The following is a 21,478-nucleotide window of genomic DNA, read 5'->3' as shown; positions in this document are numbered from 1 at the left end:
TAAAGTGTCTGAGGCAAAAAGATGCTAGACATTTACTGGAACCGACTTGAGACAATGAATCAATGTGAGGACTTCATGTAAAGTTGAACTAGAATAAAGTTTATTTAAATATATTAGAACAAACAACTGGATTCTTCTTTGAATTACGAAAACATATATGGTCAGCACAGCACAATCTTCTTAAACAGTTAACTAAGACTTAACAAGCTTGCTGAACTTCTCAACTGGGTATCTGTTCTTCGACGTGAGCAATTTCCCTCAGCGCATCTAGATCCCACTAGAATACTCTGAGCATTAGAGTGTGTAACAACTAGTGTGTTTTCCTCTCACACCAGTTCACAGGCGGCTAGTTGGCTCTCCAGGCCACTCTATAGCCACACCTGCCTTTCCAACACTCTCCCTCAGGAAATCTTCCACTCACTCTCAAACTACCGTCTTCCCTCAGCTTGAAATCCTATTCCCTTCTCTGCTTTTAGACCCTTAAAATCCCTTCTCTCTCTATCTGATGTTAAATCACTTCTCCCTGTCAGAAGCTGCCTGCCTCCCTTTTACACTGACAGCTTCAGCTCCTCCCATCTGTCCTAGCCAATCCTGGGGCAGCTAAACTCCTCCCCTCTGCTGAACTGGCTTCCCTTGTATTTCCCTCACCAAGATGGAGGCCGGCTTACTGTCTTTGAGACTTCGGCTTCGGCCTACAAAAGGTATGATTCGCTACAATTGCCTTCCAAGAAAAAAAGGAAGAAAGGGAAAATCAGTCCCAAATGGGCTGCAACTAATGTGTGAGGAAAACAAAAATAACATTTTTGGCACCCCCAAAATAGGGGTATGGGTATTATGCTGTGGCAATGAAATATGGATTTGTTTGTACATAATGAATATCTTTGAGATGAGACATAAGTCTACACATGAAATACATTTATTTTATAAACACCACACAGACATAAACTAAAGATAATTTTATACAATATAAAATAATTTTGTCCGTGAAGCAAATGGGTGTCACTCTGTCAGTCACCTATGTGGATAATTTTGGATTTTTGAGTATTTTGAATTTGGAATTCAGAATAAGGGATGCTCAACCTGCATTCTGTATCATGTGTTTGGTGTTTTTTGTCGTTCTTCTGGATCAACCAAGCTATTGTCCATTTTTGGAACTGTGTTCTGAAACAAACATCATTCCCCACTTCTGTGTCTTTAAACTGAAGGACTGGGTGTTCTTTGTTGTTTATCAGTTAATCTCTAAACACTCTTAAGTCTTTCAGTTTCAGAATTTTTATAGTAGAGAATGATGAGGCTCTCTAGCTATTCTATTAAAGTGGGCAAAATAGTAAACATACCGATTAGATCTTAATGGGTAGCAGAACATTGTGATAGACTGAATTATTCAGTATGCTCTTGAGTTTAGCTTGAATTTTAAAGGACCAACACAAGACACTGAATTCATCCCCAAAGTAGGTTTGGCATCTTGGAAGAATTTGGAATTTGGACTAAAATCCAGAGCAGATCCATTGCTTTATTGACATGGAAGCCAGAAGCTTTGTCTACTGACCTAAACTTTGGTCCAAGTAAGAAATGCTGCTTACACACTTTCAAATTTGACTCTTCCCATGCATGAAAGATCAGCCACCATTGCCCCTTCCTGAGAATCGGGGTATAATTCCATTAAGGGAAAAGTGAACACTAAATAAATCAAAGCAATCTGATCTTGATCATAATGAGCACAGTATTAATTAATGGTTTACCTGTAGACAAGGCTGTTAATTACTTTCTACAGAAAATCCAGGGGGGTGAGAAGGAGAAGAGAAAGGGGGGAAATGAATGTGTTTAACATTTAATTAAACACTGCATGACATGCATGAGGATGAGCTTGTTTCTTGCAAATGTAATTGTTTGCAATTAAAGATCAGCATCTCGTATTCATCTTTTCTCTGCCAGGCACTTAACCATCTCCCTTCTCCAGAAGTGCTAGGCTCGGTGTGTCCATTTGCACACATGCCTTCTAGCTGACAGTGGAGCCTAGTGGATGTCAGGTCACTGAGCCAGGTGAAAAAGAAAGCTGCCAACCTTTCCGAGATGCCATGTTTAGTAAATGTTACTTACCAGGATTTTAATGTCACTGAACAAAAAGGCTCAGTGGAGGGGATAGAAGCCACCTAAACTGCAAGATATCAGCAAAGTTCAGCAGGTGCTGACTGTTTCCACTTCAGAGTGTTGCACATTGCATTAGAGCTGGAATGTGATACATTCTGCTCCTGGCAATGTGCTGATAGTATTATCCTGAGACTTTGTAATACCTTCTAGCTAGCCATTTCTATCTGCCTCAGCTGACTACTATCCTCTGGTTTGGCCTGCAACCCTTAATTGTAAAGTCATTATAAACTGATGTCTCAGATATTAAAATATATTACCCCTATCAGGAAAAGAAAATCCAATCTATGTGGCAAAGGACAATTATTCAATATGTCAAAGATATTTTGTTTACTTTCTTCTTTGTGTCAGGAATAGAAGTGAGTGAAGCTTTCCCATCACGGGAAAGGGTTTTCTTTTAAACAAAATAGGACAGGCTTTCTCAGGGGATGCATCTATACTGTAGAATAAATACAGTTTAATACCACATTAATTGCCATGGCTCAGTGCAACACAATTACAGAAGTTGTAGTTTTTCTAGGTCCTTTGCCTTCTCTGCCAAATAGATGCGAGTGCTCTCCAAGCTGCAGTTCCAATGATTCCATAACACTGGGCTATGGCAGTTAAAGTGGTGTCAAATTGCACTAATTCTACAGTATAAATCAGGCTTGGGCAGACTTTCTAACTTGGGGGCGGCATGATGGGAAAGGATGCAGGAAAAAAAGAAGGATGGAAGGAAAAAAAGGGTGGAAGGGAATGGAGGTAGGGAAGGAGGAAAGAGAAAAGGAAGGAAAGACAAAAAAGAACGAAGGATGGAAGGAGAGAGGGAGGAAAGAAAGAAGGAAGGAAGGAAGGAAGGAAGGAAGGAGAGGGGGAGGGAAGGAAGGAAGGAAGGAAGGAAGGAAGGAGGGAGAAAGAGGGAGGTAAGGAAAGAAGGGAGGGTGGGAAGAAGGAATGAAAGAGAGAAGGAAGGAAGGATAGGATGGGGAGAGAAAAAAGGGCCTGAGAAAATAGCCCCAGGGAAGGGAAGGATGGAGGAAAGGAAGCTTGGAAGGAAATTGAGGGAGGGAAGAAAAGAAGGAAGGAGGGAGGGAGGGAGAAAGATTGAGAGAGGGAAGGAGGGAGGAAAGAGGGAAAGAAGGAGGAAAGAGTGGAAGGGAAGGTAGGACCGAGGAAGGGAGGAAGAGGGAGGTAAGGAAGGGAGGGAGGAAGGAAAGAGAGAAGGAAGGATAGGATAGGATGATGAGAAAGAGGAGGGCCTGAGAAAAGAGCCCAAGGTGCCGCATTTTGGGGGTACTTTCTATGCCTTTTATCCTTTCTATGAGTGATAGAAATTCAACAAGTGAAGTTTTCTTTAGCATATAGCTGGTGGGAAACCTTTATCTCCTTAACTTCCTGACATGAAGCTGATAATAGTGCAGGGATTTGCCAGAGTGATGCAGCAAGCGAAGTTGGAAAAGGTTGCTGTAGCTGTTGAAGGCTGTCAAAGAGCTGTTAGTGACACAGGGATTCTGTCAGAAGAAGGGCAAACAGCTTTCAGTCTATTCCTTGTCCAATACTCTTAACATTTCAAAGGATAGTGTATACCCTAGCAATGTAAGAAAACATGACTTCAAACCAATCTGGTCACCTTGGGATTTTTTCTAATATAACAACAACAACAACAACAACAATTCTTTATCTGTAGACTGCCCTATCTTCCCAAAGGGACTCGGGGTGGTTTCCAGCATATATGGCAAACATTCAGTGACAAAAAGGAAAAACATACAAACAAGTTTCATCAAAACAGATCACATCAAGCAATATAGAGGCAGCCTAACTTTAAACTTAATAACAAACAAAAATAACCAATGATAAAAACTTAATTGACCCATACAAACATAGACACATAGTATAAATTTGTCACTGAGTAAACACATCTAGAAACTAATAAATAAAACCTTATAGAGAGATGAGGTGATTTGCAGCAACCAACTGCCTGAAGTCAATTCCAGTATCTAGGCAAGATTTAACGTATCTAAGCGAGGAGGAAGATTGAGACATGTTAGTTTTCCTCTTCTCCATATACCAGGGTGCACAGATGGATTTTAGCAATTTTTTGAAGGTGAGGAGAAAAGGGGAAGTTTTTAGTTCTTTTGGGAGGGAGTTCCAGAGGCGGGGAGCAATCACAGAGAAGGCCCCATCTCTCATTCCCACCAGCCATGCTCAAGATGGGGGTAGGACTGAGAGCAGGGCCTCCTCTGCAAATTGCAAAACTTGAGCCAGTTTGTATACGGAGATGCGTTTCTGCAGATAGTCTGAGTCTGAACCAATAAGGACTTTATAGGTAGTGACTAGCACTTTGTATTTAGCCTGGAAGCAGGGCAGCAGCCAATGGAGCTGCTGCAACATGAGAATCATACTCTCACAATATGGCACTCCAGTTAGTAATCTGGCCACAGATCTCTGAACTAGTTGCAGCTTCCAAACTATCTTCAAAGGAAGCCTCATGTAGAGAGCTTTGCAGTGGTCCAGACGGGAAGTAACCAAGGCATGGACTATCGTGGCCAGATCTGGCGTCTCAAGGTATGGGCACAGGTGGTGCATAAATTTTAGTTGTCTGAAGACCCTCCTAGCTACTGCTGTCAGCTGGGGTTCCAGGGTCAGTGAGGAGTCCAGGATCACCCCCAGACTGCAAACCTGTGTCTTCAGGGGGAATGTGACACTGTCCAGCACAGGCTATTGACATGAATCAATGTTTTTAAATATATGCCTATAAGCTTTCTTATAACCACATATTATCATAACAATATAAAGAGATGATCACAAAAGGTTGGAAGGGAATGGTCAAAGCAGCTGGCAGGCTCCACTAAGAATTAGTACAAAAACAACACAAACCACAAACCAGTTGTCTTTACTGCTGTCTCACATTAATCTGCGTTACAAAAAAATCTTATAGACATTGATTAAAAAAACAACTGTAGTTCATATTAGAAAATACCCCAGAGTGCAAGCACAAACTACTATTTTCCTTTAAGGAAACAAGGATTATTAAGGACTTTGTGATTAACACTGTTTTTAGTGGATCCAAGGACTTTATCACACGGGACTTGTAAAGTGACATTTCCATGAGATAATAGTGTATTTAGCCATTACTGCATGATGCCATCTGTCCTTTCCATGGGATAATGAAATCCTTGGCCATTACAGCATGATGCCTTCTGTTCTGTTGCTACTTCATTTTCCACACATTCCTATTGTGCCCCTTTCAATTGATGAGTAGAACTCACCAATACCTCCCAATTGCTTTTCCATAATGGATATATGTGTGAAACATTTCTCCTGCTGCAGTTACACTTATCAGGTAGTCATGCAATGTGTGTGAATGTGGTTTTAAAGATCTTAGAGCATGATTTTGAGTCCTTTCCCCTCCCTTACTCCTGCATGTAATGACCCCCATTCCTCCTTTGGCATGACACACCCGACTTCCCACTTCCCAAAGAAGTAATGACATGGGAAGATTTCTGCTCACAAGGAAGAAATCCTATTGTTTCTTTGGTGGGGTGCACCCAGCTTGTTTTCATTTCAAAAACATGATGACAATCCTTGTTTGCTTGCCAGAGTTTTTTCTTGCAAGGAAGGACTCTCATTGCTCCTTTAACTGAGTGTATTACTATAATGGCAAAATTGTTGTTGTTGTTCATTCGTTCAGTCGTCTCCGACTCTTTGTGACCTCATGGACCAGCCCACGCCAGAGCTCCCTGTCAGCCGTCACCACCCCCAGATCCTTCAAGGCCAGTCCAGTCACTTCAAGGATGCCATCCATCCATCTTGCCCTTGGTCGGCCCCTCTTCCTTTCGCCTTCCACTTTCCCCAGCATGATTGTCTTCTCTAGGCTTTGCTGTCTTCTCATGATGTGGCCAAAGTACTTCAACTTTGTCTCTAGTATCCTTCCTTCCAGTGAGCAGTCGGGCTTTATTTCCTGGAGGATGGACTGGTTGGATCATCTCGAAGTCCAAGGCACTCTCAGAACTTTCCTCCAGCACCACAGTTCAAAAGCATCTATCTTCCTTCGCTCAGCCTTCCCTAAGGTCCAGCTCTCACATCCGTAGGTTACTACAGGGAATACCATGGCTTTGACTATGCGGATCTTTGTTGCCAGTGTGATGTCTCTACTCTTTACTATTTTATCGAGATTGGACATTGCTCTCCTCGCAAGAAGTAAGCGTCTTCTGATTTCCTGGCCACAGTCTGCATCTGCAGTAATCTTTGCACCTAGAAATACAAAGTCTGTCACGGCCTCCACATCTTCTCCCTCTATTTTCCAGTTGTCAATCATTCTTGTTGCCATAATCTTGTTTTTTTTTATTTTTAGCTGCAACCCAGCTTTTGCGCTTTCTTCTTTCACCTTGATTTTCTAATCAAGCCACATATTGGCTCCTCAGCTCCTCCTCGCTTTTGGCCATCAGAGTGGTGTCATCTGCATATCTGGCAAAATTACAGCAAAGAAAATGAAACAAATTGAAAAGTATACATGTTCAGAGTAGGTCATATAGGGGTCAAAATGCAATGTCAGAATGGTGTTGTGGGTGTGTGTGTGCCACCGTGGATCAACAAAGCAGCACTAAAGCACTAATGTGGAATAAATACGATACTCGCCAAAAGTTGCTGTGTGTCATGGAGATAGTTGTGGATTCACAATGAGTCTGAATTTTCTGATTAGTGTAGACAAGCTCTAAATTGATTATCCCATTGATTATGCTGCCTTTATCTCCTTTTCTCATTAACCATGATACATGCAGTGGTTTGCTGCCAAATGTTGGCAGCAAATTGCAATGTCTGCTAAAATATTATAAAGATTTTTTGGGCAACTAGAGGCACTGCTGGAATGCAACAAAAAAGGTGGGGGTGGGATTAGGACTGCCTGTGGGATGCGATTTCTCTATCCATGGTTTTGCAGAACCACTCCTTCAGGTGAACCATGTGTTTTTCTTCCCCTTCTTCTACTCCATGCTTTGCAATTATTGCAACATTTCTGTAAATAATCAAACAACAACCAGCCTGTCAACAAAGAAGAAAGGAAAAAGAAATGCCTCAGGCACGTGCACTTGGATGTTAAACTCACTTTAGTCACAGGATTTTCATGACCATAGAGTAATAATTGAGTTTGCTTCTACTATTTTGTCACAACGCATGTTTATTAGGGAATAAGCATGATTTTGTTGCAGTAAAGAATAATTGTAAAAGTAGTAGGGGCTCCTAGAATCATTATGTCCAATCTAATGCCAAAGGGATAAGAATGTCAGTTTTTCTAGTTGGATTACTACTCTCATCAACCTTTACCAACCTTTACAAAGTGGAGTCCACGACATACGAGTGTGGAGTAGAGCAAACTACAGACCACCTATTACAATGCAGCTTGAGCCCTGCCACATGCACAATGGAGGACCTTTTTAAAGCAACGTCAGAGGCACTCCAAGTGGCCAGCTACTGGTCAAAGGACATTTCGTAAAATACCAAGTTTTTAAACCCTTTGTTTTTTAAAAATACACTACAACTGTACCCTCAGTTCACTTCTGATATAATATACACATTATTAAAATAAGATGGTGTTTTTTATAAAAACCAGAAGTGACTGGAATAAGATTTATTTTGAACCAGAAGAGACCAGCCCACAGCAGATGACAAGTAGATGGTTGGTCTCTGGAGTTTCCTATATAGTAATAATAATAATAATAATAATAATAATAATAATAAATCTTTATTTCTAGACTGCCCTCTCTCCCTGGAAGGACTCAGGATGTTTTACACTAAATAGGCAAACATTCAATGCCTCAAAATAGATACAGACTCATCAAATAAGAAAGAGTAACAACAGAAAAATTACAACCCCTTTCCTAGATAATGGCGATCTCTTTCTGCTACCTATTTGACAGCAGCATGCAGGAAACACAACATAACTTGCCTGCTACTCCTAAATCCCAGGTCAAAATTTCAGAGAAGTCTGACAAAACCTTTTCCCATTACAGAGCCCATGTTAAGAGACTGTGAGCCTGGCAGGAAAGGCAATTAGAATGGCAGAGCACAGAATAATAGCTCACCATACTGGCAGAATATGCATATTTTTATTCAAAATACAAGTCTCTGAACTACTGTTAAGACTTGGATGATTGAACAAACTACCCTCTTGTGCTGAAGTTAGCAAGGTCTTTTCTTTCAAGGCTGTATTGCTTGCAAGTGTTCTTTGAGCAAAGGCTTATTGTCATACATCTTAATGAATAGAGTGATCCATTTCCACAGGTGCCGTTGCCATTTCCGAGTGCTTCATTGACCTCTCTAATACCGCTCTCGCTTTGATGTCTGTCTTAGGAGTGCAGGGAGCCCTTTAGAAAATGAAATGCTAAAGCTAACCAAGCTTTGAACTACAATAAACTGTGGGAAAATGGAATCGATCCCACAGCTTGATGAGTCAGTAATGAAGAGTCAAGTCTCACACCACTGAGTGTCACCTTTCTGATATCTTCATCGTCTTCATCTGCATGGCAAAGGGATGTAACACAAAGCTGCTGATGCCACAGCAAATGGACTGCTTATTATTCCCTTCCCACAGGACTCCTAAAGGCTAAGCCCTTTATTTGCCTCAACATATCCAAGCGGCAGGGAGGTTGTGAGAATGAATGCATTAAAGACTGCAGTATGTCATGTTAAAATGGTGTGACAAGAGGTAGCATATATGATTCTTAGCTTTGTTGTGTGCTATTTACACACTACCAAATGAGAACCAAAGACTTAGCCTTTTCTCAGTTATATCAGATGAGGCCCCATTTATAGTGACCATTAAATGCAGTTTCAAACTGGTATTGAAGAATGTGGCTTTGCTGTACAGATGATTATATAGGACATCCTGGAATCAGTTTGAAGCCTGGATGGTGATATTACACAAACCACAGAGCACTACTGTGAATTAAGGGCTTCCTTTTACACTCTTTCCTGGGCATTTGTTGTCTGACCACCACAGTTTGAACATAGCTTTGAATTGCATTAAATGGTCAGTGTTGGCTGCATCTTAGGCCTGAGAGCTGTTGTTGTTTATTCATTCAGTCATTTCCGACTCTTTGTGACCTCATGGACCAGCCCACGCCAGAGCTCCCTGTTGGGCATCACCACCCCCAGCTCCTTCAGAGTCAAGCCAGTCACTTCAAGGATACCATCCCTCCATCTTGACCTCTTCCTTTTTTCCTTCCATTTTCCCCAGCATCATTATCTTCTCCAAGCTATCCTATCTTCTCATCATGTGGCCAAAGTACTTCATCTTTGCCTTTAATATCCTTCCCTCCAGTGAGCAGTTGGGCTTTATTTCCTGGAGGATGGACTGGTTTGATCTTCTTGCGGTCTCAGAATTTTCCTCCAATCCCTCAGTTGAAAACCGTCTATCTTCCTTTGCTCAGCCTTCCTTATGGTTCAGCTCTTGCATCCATAGGTTACTACGGGGTATACCATTGCTTTAACTATGTTTCTATTCTTAATTATTTTAACAAGATTGGTCGTTACTCTCCTCCCAAGAAGTAAACATATTGTGATTTCCTGGCTGCAATCTGTGTCTGCAGTAATTTTCACGCCTAGAAATATGAAGTCTGTCACTGCCTTTCTCCATCTGTTTGCCAGTTATCAATTAGTCTGGTTTCCATAATCTTGGTTTTTTTATGTTTAACTGCAACCAAACTTTTGCACTTTTTACTTTCACCTTGGTTATAAGGCTCTTCAGTTCTTCCTCGCTTTCAGCCATCAAAGTGGTATCATCTGCATATCTAAGGTTGTTAATATTTCATCCAGCACTTTTAACTCCAGCCTTGGCTTTATCAAGCCCCACACATTGCATGATGTGTTCTGCATACAAGTCAAATAGGTAGGGTGAGCGTATACATCTCTGCATTTCTTTGGGAATATTTCCAAAGAATATCCTGCTTTCATTAACAAGAAGGCAAATATTCCGCAAATCCATATTCATTACAGAACCAACATGTTGAAATGTTTTGGTCAATTGGCTATGACTCCAGAGACATGGGTTTGAATATCTGCTTAGCTATGGAAACCCACAGAATGATCTCAGCTTCAGAGGAAGGCAAAAACAAACACATTCTGAATCTTTCCAAGAAAACCCCATTATAAGTTTGCCTTAGGATCATCACCTGTTTGAAACAAGTTGAAGACACATAAAAAGCATATTTAGGTTTATACAAAGTCTGAATCTGTTGGTTTAAGCTGATACTAAGCAAGGGAAAGGGATTGGTTAGCCTCCTAAAGTGTAATATTAATAAATAGATGAATACAACTCCCTTTCCCAATGGATCAGATTTATTTTTTTGGCCAGTTATCAAGGTTACTGTAGGAGCCTGTTGAATTCTGATAAATCCATTTTTTTGGTGAAATATGTACACAGTCCCTCAAATGGACTGAAACAGAATGATGAGTTTTCATCTCTTTGTACAGCTGTGACATGCTGAGCTCCTCCTTTTGAAATACCAAATGTTCCTGTATCCTGCTTGGCAAGGTGTGGTAGTGGTCTTTATCTCATTTTTCTATGAGCAGAATGAATATTGTCCTCAGCAGTGCTTTGGAAAGTTACTGCCTTTCTGAGTTGTAAGTGGATATGGGAAGATTGGGAATAGTACAGGATATGCTTAGTACTTGCAGGAGAGACCACCAATTAATATCTGGTGCTATAGGCTATATTTGACAGAAAGGAACAGGTAAAATCACCTGTGAGATTCCTTGTCTAAGAAAACTTTATGCAATTCATGGATCCACCATAAGTTGACCAGCAACTTGAAGGCACACACACAGATTCATTAATAAGACCCATTTTCACTAGTCCCCCACCTCCTCCCACAACTCCAGGATTTCCCTCCTGAGGTGTCTATATGTCATCCTGGGTAAACCAAAGATTGACCTGGGAGGGCATCCAGGCACCCCCCATCCCTCTATTCCTTCCTTCAAAACATACCCCATGGGCTTGCCAGGCACTGAGGGCCTCTCTGGAGAGCTGTGGACTTGCTTCAGAATTAAGTTGGAGGAGGGGAGAGGGAAATCCCTCACGACTCTCTCCTTCAGCATCATTCTGAAGTGACTCCACAGCTCTCTGGAGAGGCCCTCCATGCCTGGCAAACCCGTGGAGTAAGTTTTAGAGGAGGGAATGCGGAGGGGAGGAGGCCGTACTTCTGCTCCTATGGGTTTTTGGAAGCCCGAAGAAGCAATATGGCAGTGGAAACTAAGCCCCTTTCAGGAAGGCCTGTATCTAATGGGGTATCTAATTAATTTGAAACAAACCAAGGAAATTAATTCATTTTTACCAACTGTGTCATTTGGACGCCTCCAATAAAAACTGAAACAGGTCTCGGTTTTTAGATGTACCTCCTCTTTTTTGTGAATAACATTAGGCAAATGGTTGTACTGTTTCACAGTTTGTACAGATGTGGTGTATTGTTTAGGACTGGGCAAAGATTTGTAGAAATGGACATCCTTTGATGAAGCCAACCAAAATATATCAAAATACTGCAAAAGCTTTTCAAATTCTCTAAAATTGTGCATCAAGAGTCATTTAACACTGCACAGTTTTGGTAGTTTTAATAATTTTTCCAGTTCCTTTAAAATATAGCTTAGAGCACCTGATATTACTGGCTCAAAATAAGATCTGTCTTCCTTATGGAAGGATATAAGTATCTTCACAGATCAGCCATCGGGGAAAGGGCTTTATTAGGATATCACATTGACATTAGTTTCTGTTTCTTTGATGGGAGATAATGTTATATTACCAGTCTTGGACTTTTGTTTTATCGCTTTCCAATTCATGCTGAATTGGTCACAGCTGAAAAACTTGAATAGTAACAGGGTGGGTAGCAAATTTGACATGTTTTGGTTTGCTCTCTCTCTCTCTCTCCTTCTTCCCATTCCCCCCTGTTTTTTCCTGCACAAAATCTGCTCTGCAATATGGAGTAGGTTTCAGACTGTAGACTGAAGAATAGTTCAGACCTTGACCTTCTGTGAGTGTAATTCAGTGTGATCCCTTGGAGAATTAGGATTAGCAGTGGCAGCATATGGTTGAGTGACTCATATGTTGTGTATTTAACCAAAAACAACAATAACCATTGCATTCTGGGAAGAAAGAAGATAAATGAAGAATTGTAGAATTTCACTATGAGCAAAAATCCTGATCTATTAGAAAAGATATGAGAGAAAAGATGCAGGATTTTTGGTATTGCCTTTTTAGATTTTCAGAGTTGTATAAGCATTTTATAATCAAATTGGATCCATTAACTGATGTATATTACATTATACTTTCATCCTTCCAAAAGGAAAACAGATATTACCTTGAGCCAGTAATGCCAGGTGCTGTGTGCTATATTTTAGAGCAAGTCTGCACAACCTGTTGCTCTCCAGTTGTTTGGGCATCCAGAATTGGACTCCATTGGACAAGCTAGCTAGGGCTTCTGGGAGTTGGAGGCCAAAACTGTTGGAGGGTCACAGGTTAAACAGACTTGTTTTAGAGGAACTAACAAAACTACCTCTGAACATTCCTTCACTAAGAAGACCCTATGAAATTCATTGGGGTTGCAAACTGAGTCCTAAATGCAAATGTAGTTTCCACTCAAGTCAATTAGCAAGGGGCAGAGGAATGGAGAAGGTATAATCTTGCTCTTCCCAGTAGTCTCAAGCAAAAGCAAACTACTGCAGTCTTTCCTAGCATGAATGTTCTTCTTCACTAAGGTCCTTATCAGATGGACTTTTGGCTTTGTTTCCATGTGCTGTAGAAATGGAGCCATACAGGAGCCCCATGGGAGCCCCACAGAGGACAGCACATGTTGTAATGGCACTTCTATGGGGCTCCGTTTCTTCCCCATGGAAGTGCCCTTACGAAATGTGCTGTCCTCTGTGGGGCTCCGTTTCTACAGTGCATGGAAATGGAGTTGTCTTCAGGAGTGGTTGTTAACTGACTCCAAATGGCTTAAAACAGGGAAGTGTAGAAGAGATTCTGGCCAGACTTGTTGGAAAGTTCATTCTAAATGGCAGACTATAATTTTGGTTGAGGAAGAAATTCTTATAAAAGGAGGTGTCTCCTTGTCCCCAGCAGGAACAGAGAGGTCTGCTGTTGTGAACAGCCATGAAGTGGCTTTCAGCTGAAAAGAAAGAAGGAGATGTCAGTACAGAAGCTGTTGCTAAATCCCTTCTTTCACAAGGAGATAAGCCAGGATCAAGTACTTCCAAATCTCTTTATTTAAAGTGTATCCAGCAGCAGGAAGGATTCCAGCTGCCATGGCCTGCTCTCATTTGTTTTATTCGCTGAGCATGGGTCCCAAGTGACAGACATATTACAAAGTATTTGCAGTTCCATAATATACTGTACAGTGAAAACCTCTTTGCCAACTCTTGCAAATTCTCTCACAGGAACTGCCATCCCAGTTACGGTTTTCCTCTTTTCTGTCCCTCATATATTCTCTTCTGCAACAAGTAAAAACTGATCAGATGTCATTGGATCTTCATAGCAGTTTTTCCCAATCTCTGCAATTTCTAAAAAAGAAATTTGGTCTAAATAAATTCTGTCTCCTTTTAGCCAGAATTTATTTCCAATCATCCAAATAAACCACTGTATATTTTATGAATTTAACATGTGACTTTTTTTTATACTATAGCATTTTATTAACAGCTGCATGTCATGACCCTTTTTGAAGTGGACTGTGGCATGACATTCTGCAATACTTGCTGAATTGAACACTATTTGTGTCTTAATATTTGCACTAAAATGTGTGATGCAAGGCCAGAAAGTTATTTTTGTTCTTTACAATATGTTCTGTCTACTTGATCTTTATGAAACAAATTGCAGTTTCCAGATCTCCAGTTTTTATACTCTTAAAGTACAAAGGTGTCTGGTTGATTTATAGCACAAGTAACAAGGTCTTGAAAAAAATGGAGGAATTCCTGTTTGTTTTTCTGATGCATAATTTTATAATCCAGGAGACTTTGAAAGTGACCAATTAATGATAAACCCTTGAGGTTTACTTAAACACTACACTATGTCCCATGGGGCTCTCCAGATTGTAGTGTAGTCCAATGTTCACACTTTTCAACAACCCACAAAGAAAAATAGGGACACCAGGGAAATGTATACTATTTTTGGAAGCAGAATAATTGCCCGAGGCCCTCTTCACATACTTTAAGATATTGCAGGTTTTATTTCACTTTCCCTGCATTCTGTTTAGATGGTTGTCCTTCAGTTGAAAAACCTAGAGAGTTTTAAAAGTGAAATAGAAAATTCGAGGTGCGTGGGGATGGAAACATTGAGATGGCCTTTTCAATGGTAGCACTCTATCTGTGGATTGTTTCACTGCAGCAAAGGGAAGGTGAACTTGATGCCTATGATAAGGTCTTCAGGACACTAAAACATTTGTTTAGCTTTTAGATTGTAGCATTCCTTTGTTTTGCTGCTGATATTACATTGACAAACACACATTTTAGTGCCTCAAATGTTAGACCTGCTTTTGAGTATATTTAACCATCTGATTCAAGTTTTCTTCTATCATCTCCAGTTTTTGAGATACAGAACATTTCCCATATACCAGTAAAACTTCATCTGCTTGACCATAAAAACACTAATAACCATATCTAAGAAATTAGACCTAATGTAATCTATCCAATGTAATTTTCTGAATCAGTGCACCTGCTGGCAACTAAGAGAACAAATTTACTTTGTCTATTGAACAGAAAAATGTCAGTCTCACAATGCTGGAAGTGTCAAGGGCCACAAAAAAGATATTTGGGGAAGGAATCATGTGGCACCAGCACCTCACTTTGTCCACTCCTCTTTTAGAACTATTGTTAAGACAGTTGTATTGCTCCTATAAAGTGGCAATATGCACAGTGAAAAAAGATTTCTTTTCTGCATGCACTACATTTGCAGTTCACATCCAGCTCAGCTGCTCAGAGTGGTGAGAGACTTAACCCAGGTGCCCTCATCTCCAAACCCATTGCTATAAACTTTGGTAGCTCACTGTGATGCTTTTAACAACCATTTTGCAGATGAAATCTCTCACATAAGAGACAACTTAGATTAGTCATTGGAGCAGAAGCTAACAACGAGGTGTCCAGCAACTCAGTGAGTGGAATTACACTGGATCAGTTTTAATTGGTGAGTACTGAGGATGAGGACACACTGCTGGGGAGGGTAAGAAGGACAGCCTTTTTTCTTTATCCCTGTCCCTCTTGGCTAGCCTTCCAGGGAGGAGATTCAATTTGATCTCACATACAACAAATTATTAATGCATCTCTCAAGAAAGGGCATTTTCCACCCTGTTTTAAAAAAGCAGTAGTTAGACTGGATCCTATGGCCCTTAATAATTATGGAACAGTATCCAACTTCTCTTTTTTGGGCAAGGTGATTGAGAAGGCAGTTGCCACTCAACTCCAAGAGGTCTTGGAAGACACACACTTTCCTGATGCATTTCAAACCAGCTTCAGACAGGATACGGAGTTGAGACTGCTATGGTCACCTTAGTGGATGATATCCTTCTTAAGACCAACAAAGGGAGTGTGTTACTGTTGGTGTTTCTAGACCTCTCAGTGACCATTGACTATTAGGAGATTATTTGTGTCTCCATCAGAAACACTTTTTCCCATTGGAAAAGCAGCAGGAAAGAAGCAATGTTATGTGCTAAGTCCAAGGCTGTTCTGCTGTAATTGCGATTTGCTACCTGATATAATTAACCCCTTTATAATTTGACTGCTCTGTCTCACATATAGGGAAGATTGAAATGTCCTCATCTTCCATTTGTAATTCTTTTTTTGTTTTTGTTTTTCAGCCCCTTTCTCTTACCACAAAATAATTTGTCAAGGGGGAAAAAGATGGACTATGTGGGCAGAGCCTTTGAGTATTTTTCAGATAAAGGAACTGAAAAAAAACTATCTCTGAGTATTCCTTGCCTAAGAAAACAATATTAAATTCATGCAGTCACTATAAATCAAGAGGTGACTTGAGAGCACACACAGTTGACATTTGGAAGCAACCTCAATATTATTCAGCTTTTCCCTACCTGGTATCCTCCAGATGTGTTGGGCTATCATCTTCATTCTTGTCAAGACTCATGTTTGTTCAAGATAATGGGAGCTGCAGGCTGATACATCCAGAGGGCATTACATAGACGCATATATTTTTTTTTTCATCACTGCAAATTTATGTTTGGAAATCAGGTACAGCATCATAGTAAGGAAAGGATTGACAACTTCCCTCTCTTCCTCATCTCACGTCTCCAAAAATGCATGTGGAAAGATAGTTAACATTTATAAAGAAGTGCTAGAATACAAACTAAGAACTTTAAGTAAGGAAGATAATTAATTCATTGGAGACAATTACAAAGTATCAAATAAAAATGCTACTCTGAGTTTCCCAGCAGGCACCAGGAGATCCTTTTGAACATTATGTCCTGGCCAAATTGTACACAGGATCTAATGAAACAATTGCAAGGCTTTATAAAATATTTAGGAAGTTCTTTATTGAGGTTGTTACAGCTCAGAGCAAAGGCATGCGGCACAAAGGTCAGTAAGTGGTGCAATTTCTCAGAGACATTCCGTGATGAGAAGCTGAAGCAAAGACTTAACTTTGCTGCCGTCGCTCTGCAAATGGGCCTTTGAAACCAACTTTAAAAATGGATGAGGAAAACCCAAATCATCCTCAGCTGAGATTATTTTTCGAAAAAACACTTCTTGCAGGGCTGGAGAGGATATAAGAGGTGAAGGAGGTCATAGGTTTGCTGAGTTCTTATATCACTAGAAACATAACAATGAGCAGCTTTAATTGTTCAATATTTAAAAAAGGGATTATATGCTAAATAATTCAGAAAGCAATAAAGCAGACATTACTGCAAAATGAGCATGAACTTCCCCAAGCCTCTCCAGGTTTGTGAGATATCACCTACAGTGCAAAGTAGGCCGAGGTACTCTCTCTATGCTGTGATCACCTACGTGGAACTGAAGAATCAAGAATATTTTTTTTTATAACAAATCAATGAAAAAGATGCAGGAAAGATGCTTAGGATATCATAGTGTCATAGAATCATAGAGTTGGAAGAGACCTCATGGGCCATCTGGTCCAACCCCCTGTCAAGAAGCAGGAAAATTGCATCCAAAGCACCCCCAACAGATGGCCAATCTAGCCTCTGTGTAAAAGCCTCCAAAGAAGGAGCCTCCACCACACTCTAGAGCAGAGAGCTCCACTGCTGAACAGCTCTCAGTTAGGAAGTCCTTCCTAATGTTCAGATGGAATCTCCTTTTTTGTAGTTTGAAGCCATTGTTCTGCGTCCTAGTCTCCAGGGAAGCAGAAAACAAGCTTGCTCCCTCCTCTCTATGACTTCCTCTCACATATTTATACATGGCTATCATGTCTCCTCTCAGCCTTCTCTTCTTCAGGCTAAACATGCCCAGCTCTTTAAGCTGCTCATATGGCTTGTTCTCCAGACCCTTGATCATTTTAGTCACCCTCCTCTGGACATATTCCAGCTTGTCAACACCTCCCTTCAATTGTTGTGCCCAGAATTGGACACAGTATTCCAGATGTTATATTCCAGAAAACAACACTGTTTATGTTTTAATTTGCCAGAAGCAACTGAACAATTCATGTACTTGTCTTTATTCAGCGGTAGCTGATGGTTCCAATTAACATTTCAATCAGTGTGGTTTGGTACAAATATATTGTTGTTGTTCTTATTTGCCACATGGAAAACTTTGAATTATGATGATTTTATTAATGAGAAGCCTCCACAATCCCTGGCCATCAACAGCTCTGCTTGGCTCTTACAAGTCAGGGCTGTGGCTTTTTTGATTGATAATAATCTTCCTCTTTTTCTACTTCAGCCTTACTGTCTTCTCCAGAGGTCATCTTATCTTATGATGTGTCCAAAGTATGATAGCTTTATTTTAGTCATTTTGGCTGCTAGTGAGATTTACTCCATCACAAGTCAACCCACATGCTTTAGCGTCACCCATCTAAAATTCATCCCATCTATTAAGCCCCTTAGAAAACTTTCCTGTCAGCCATACTAGTTAAGCAGAACCTTCATTATGAAGTGCACTAAACTTCTAAAAGGCCAGCATGTTCTGGGAACCTGAAAAATAATGAGAAACAATATGATATAATGTCTGGAGTGGATTGAAACTTGACTTTAAATTTACTGAGTGACCTTGGGCTAGTAAATGTTTCTGAGCTTTGCCTTCCTCACAGGATTGTTGTAAGGATAACTACAGCCCTGTGTCATTGAGAGAAGGAAAGCCGTGTTCACTATATTGTGCTTACTGGAGAAAAAGGGAGATGTACAGTGCATGAAACTAATAACTTAACACTTGTCAATAGATAAACACCAATCTGTGTAGAACTGGGCCATAATTGTGAAGATAAAGTGGAAGGAGATCTGTGTGTGCTAACTTAAGCTCCTTGGTGGAAGATATAAATGCCACCATCATTTTCATCCTCATTATCACTGTTATTTTTAGATGGCTCTATGATGTGGGTGGTCCACAAAGAAACACTATTACCTTTTGTACAGGCTTCATGTGATCTAAAAGTCTTCTCTAATGACAAGTAAATCTAAACCCTTCTCCTGAGTTCACCCTCTCACCCACGCACTCCCAGCTTTACTCTCTAATGATCCTGCACTTGGAATAGATAGAGTTTCTAAAAACGCTTTACTGAAGCATGTGATTTTGATGACATTGTCTTCTAGGGCAGTGTCAGTGCATTTTCCAATGTTGTTGGTATCAATGTTCAATACAACATCCCTCCTCACAGCATCTATACAAATCAAGCAGCTTATCTTCCAATTAATGCATCTGCCAAAGTCGACTGTCTCTCTCATTTTCTTCTTCGCTCTCATTCCTTATTATGAAACAGCCCATTAACCAGAACATTTTGTGCTCCTCATCACACCTACAGCATCTTTTTTATGTATCCTATACTAAGGGATATGGATATATATATATATATATATATATAATCTCACTTCATTAAAAAATTCTAATGTGTTCACTCAGCAGTATTTCCAGACACATTACATTATGTAACACTATTTTTGTTCCTGGGTTATAAATGTCATTTTTTAATTGGTTCTATCATAAAAATATGAAAGAAATTTATTAAACAACAAAAACTTTGTTTTTGTGGTCCACACAAAAGGTTAAAAATGGCATATGAAAGGTTAAAAATGAGATATGAAAGGTTAAAATGGCAGCCACAAAACAGTTTCTTGAGTTTTAAAGTAAGTACTCCACAATTAAACAGGAAATAACACCTTCGAGCTAGGAAGAATTTTTTTTATTTTTTACATAGTTTTATTTATGTATCAAAAAGTGAGGGAATATATATATATATATATATATATATATATATATTCTTCATTTAAAAAGAAAAGAAAAGAAATAAATAATAAATGTCAAGATTCTGGTAGAGTTGCTGTGACTAACATGTAAGAATTGGAAACTTACATATTTTAGCCTGATACTCCCCTGTCTACACCACTATTATGCCGCAGTTATAGCTGTCCTTGTTGCATCATTTCACCTATGCTTTATCCCAAAGAATCCAGCTTGTCTGCTAGCCATTTCTTTTGTGGGGTCAGGAATATCTTCTTCAGCCAAGAGCAATTCAGGCAATATAATGCATCTCAGAAATACAATGGTTCTTATACATTCTTCCTCACATGAGTTAGATGGTAACACAAGAGGATAATTCTGTTAGGAACTAAAGAAGACTACTTGTCTCTTAATGTTTTTAAATCTACTAAAAACTATAGAGTCACTAGACAAAAAGGCATAACCCAAGTCTCCATTAAGACAGTTGTGGTATCATAACTCTCATCCCAAAGAAGAGATGAGGAAGGAGGACCAATCCAAGATGGAAAAGAATGTTTGATTCCCTTTCACCAACCCACATATCCAAAACCTGATATGTGTCACTGAGATGGTGTTTTACTCTGAACTTTAAAGGGTTTAACTGAATCTACTTTGGAGATTCAGACCCTTGAATAGTTCCCCTAAAGGTCAGACTTAAGGCTTTATCAGACTAGCATTTTAAAGCAGGCACCTTGCTTTCTTAGTGTCTTCTGCCTCCTGCAGAATTCTTGGAAATGTAGTTTGGGAAGGCAAGGACCTCTCTAGCTGAGAATTGCAAGGGCCCTGCCCTACACTCCATATTCCAGAATTCTGCAGGAGGCAGAAGATGCCAAGAAAGCCTGCTTTAAAATGCTAGTCCAGTGTTTCTCAACCTGTGGGTCCCCAGATGTTTTGGCCTTCCGCTCCCAGAAATCCTAACAGCTGGTAAACTGGCTGGGATTTCTGGGAGTTGTAGGCCAAAACATCCAGGGACCCACAGGTTGAGGACTACTGTGCTAGTCTAATAAAGCCCTTAATCCACAGTGGATTCCCTTCCCAAACAGCACTAGTTCCCCCTCCCATATTCTCCCACTACTTACTGGCTGGGGTTTGGTAAAATTTTAACTGTGAGGATGGAGAGGTCTTTTGTTTCACTCTTCCTTTTGATGTGTAGGACAATTGGTAACATCAAGCTGGAAAAAAGGTTCTTCTTACCCTTGGGAAAACTGCATTGCAAAGATGAAGTGGGGTTCTGTGTTTTTGGAACAAAAGAAATCTGTTATTAACTTGAAAATAAATTGAACTTTTTCCAAACTGTTGCAGAAAAAGCCCAGCTTATTTCCAAACTAAAACCAACAGTAAACAGCTTGTTTACTGTTAGCTGAAGCAGATAGAGCTATGGCAGTTTCTTGACCACTTTTATCAGTTCATTGGAACGGCAAAATTTTCTGTCCACTGGAGGAAGCCGTCATTGTTAGCTCATTTTAGTCAAGGTTGGTGCAGGGAAAAACGGAAAGACCTTCCTAGCTTTCTTATGTCTTTGTTGAGATATTTAAGTGGCATTAACCTTGATTGTGAAACCCACTAGCATTGGTTTTGAAACAAAGATGGCCCTCCAGATGTTGCTGGATTACAACCCCCAGCATTCCTCACATGGGCTTTGTTGGCTATAGCAGATCGGGGGTGGAATTCAGCAATACATAGAAGGCTGTAGTTTGTCTGCATAGGAGCTAGAAGATGCCACTGAAGGAAATATGCTTTCCCAAGTCTTTCTTGCTTTTTGTCCTTTGTACATACTTGCCTCAACTGTAACCTGCACTGATGTGACTTATCTATTGCCTAACATAATTACAAATGCTTTCTAGATGCTAAAAATGGTGGTGATTGTTCAGTGATAAAACGTCATGTCAAAAAGTATAAGATTGCCTATTAGTGAAGAACACAATTTTGCTCTATCCAAGAGAAA

At 40.1% G+C, this 21,478-nt stretch overlaps 1 long non-coding RNA gene across 1 annotated transcript in view; it reads left to right on the top strand.

Annotated features, from left to right (window-relative positions):
* The first annotated feature begins 629 nt into the window (after nt 1–629).
* The window catches only part of LOC132772619 (uncharacterized), a 101,658-nt gene continuing 80,809 nt past the window's right edge, over nt 630–21,478 (top strand). The window contains exon 1 of the long non-coding RNA XR_009631245.2: nt 630–701. This is a non-coding gene — a long non-coding RNA (uncharacterized lncRNA). The remainder of the gene's footprint in view (nt 702–21,478) is intronic.

Source organism: Anolis sagrei, chromosome 4 (genome assembly GCF_037176765.1).
Source record: "Anolis sagrei isolate rAnoSag1 chromosome 4, rAnoSag1.mat, whole genome shotgun sequence".
NCBI lineage: Eukaryota > Metazoa > Chordata > Lepidosauria > Squamata > Dactyloidae > Anolis > Anolis sagrei.
Note: the sequence above shows the minus strand (reverse complement) of the source record. Positions and strands in the feature narration are given on the sequence as shown.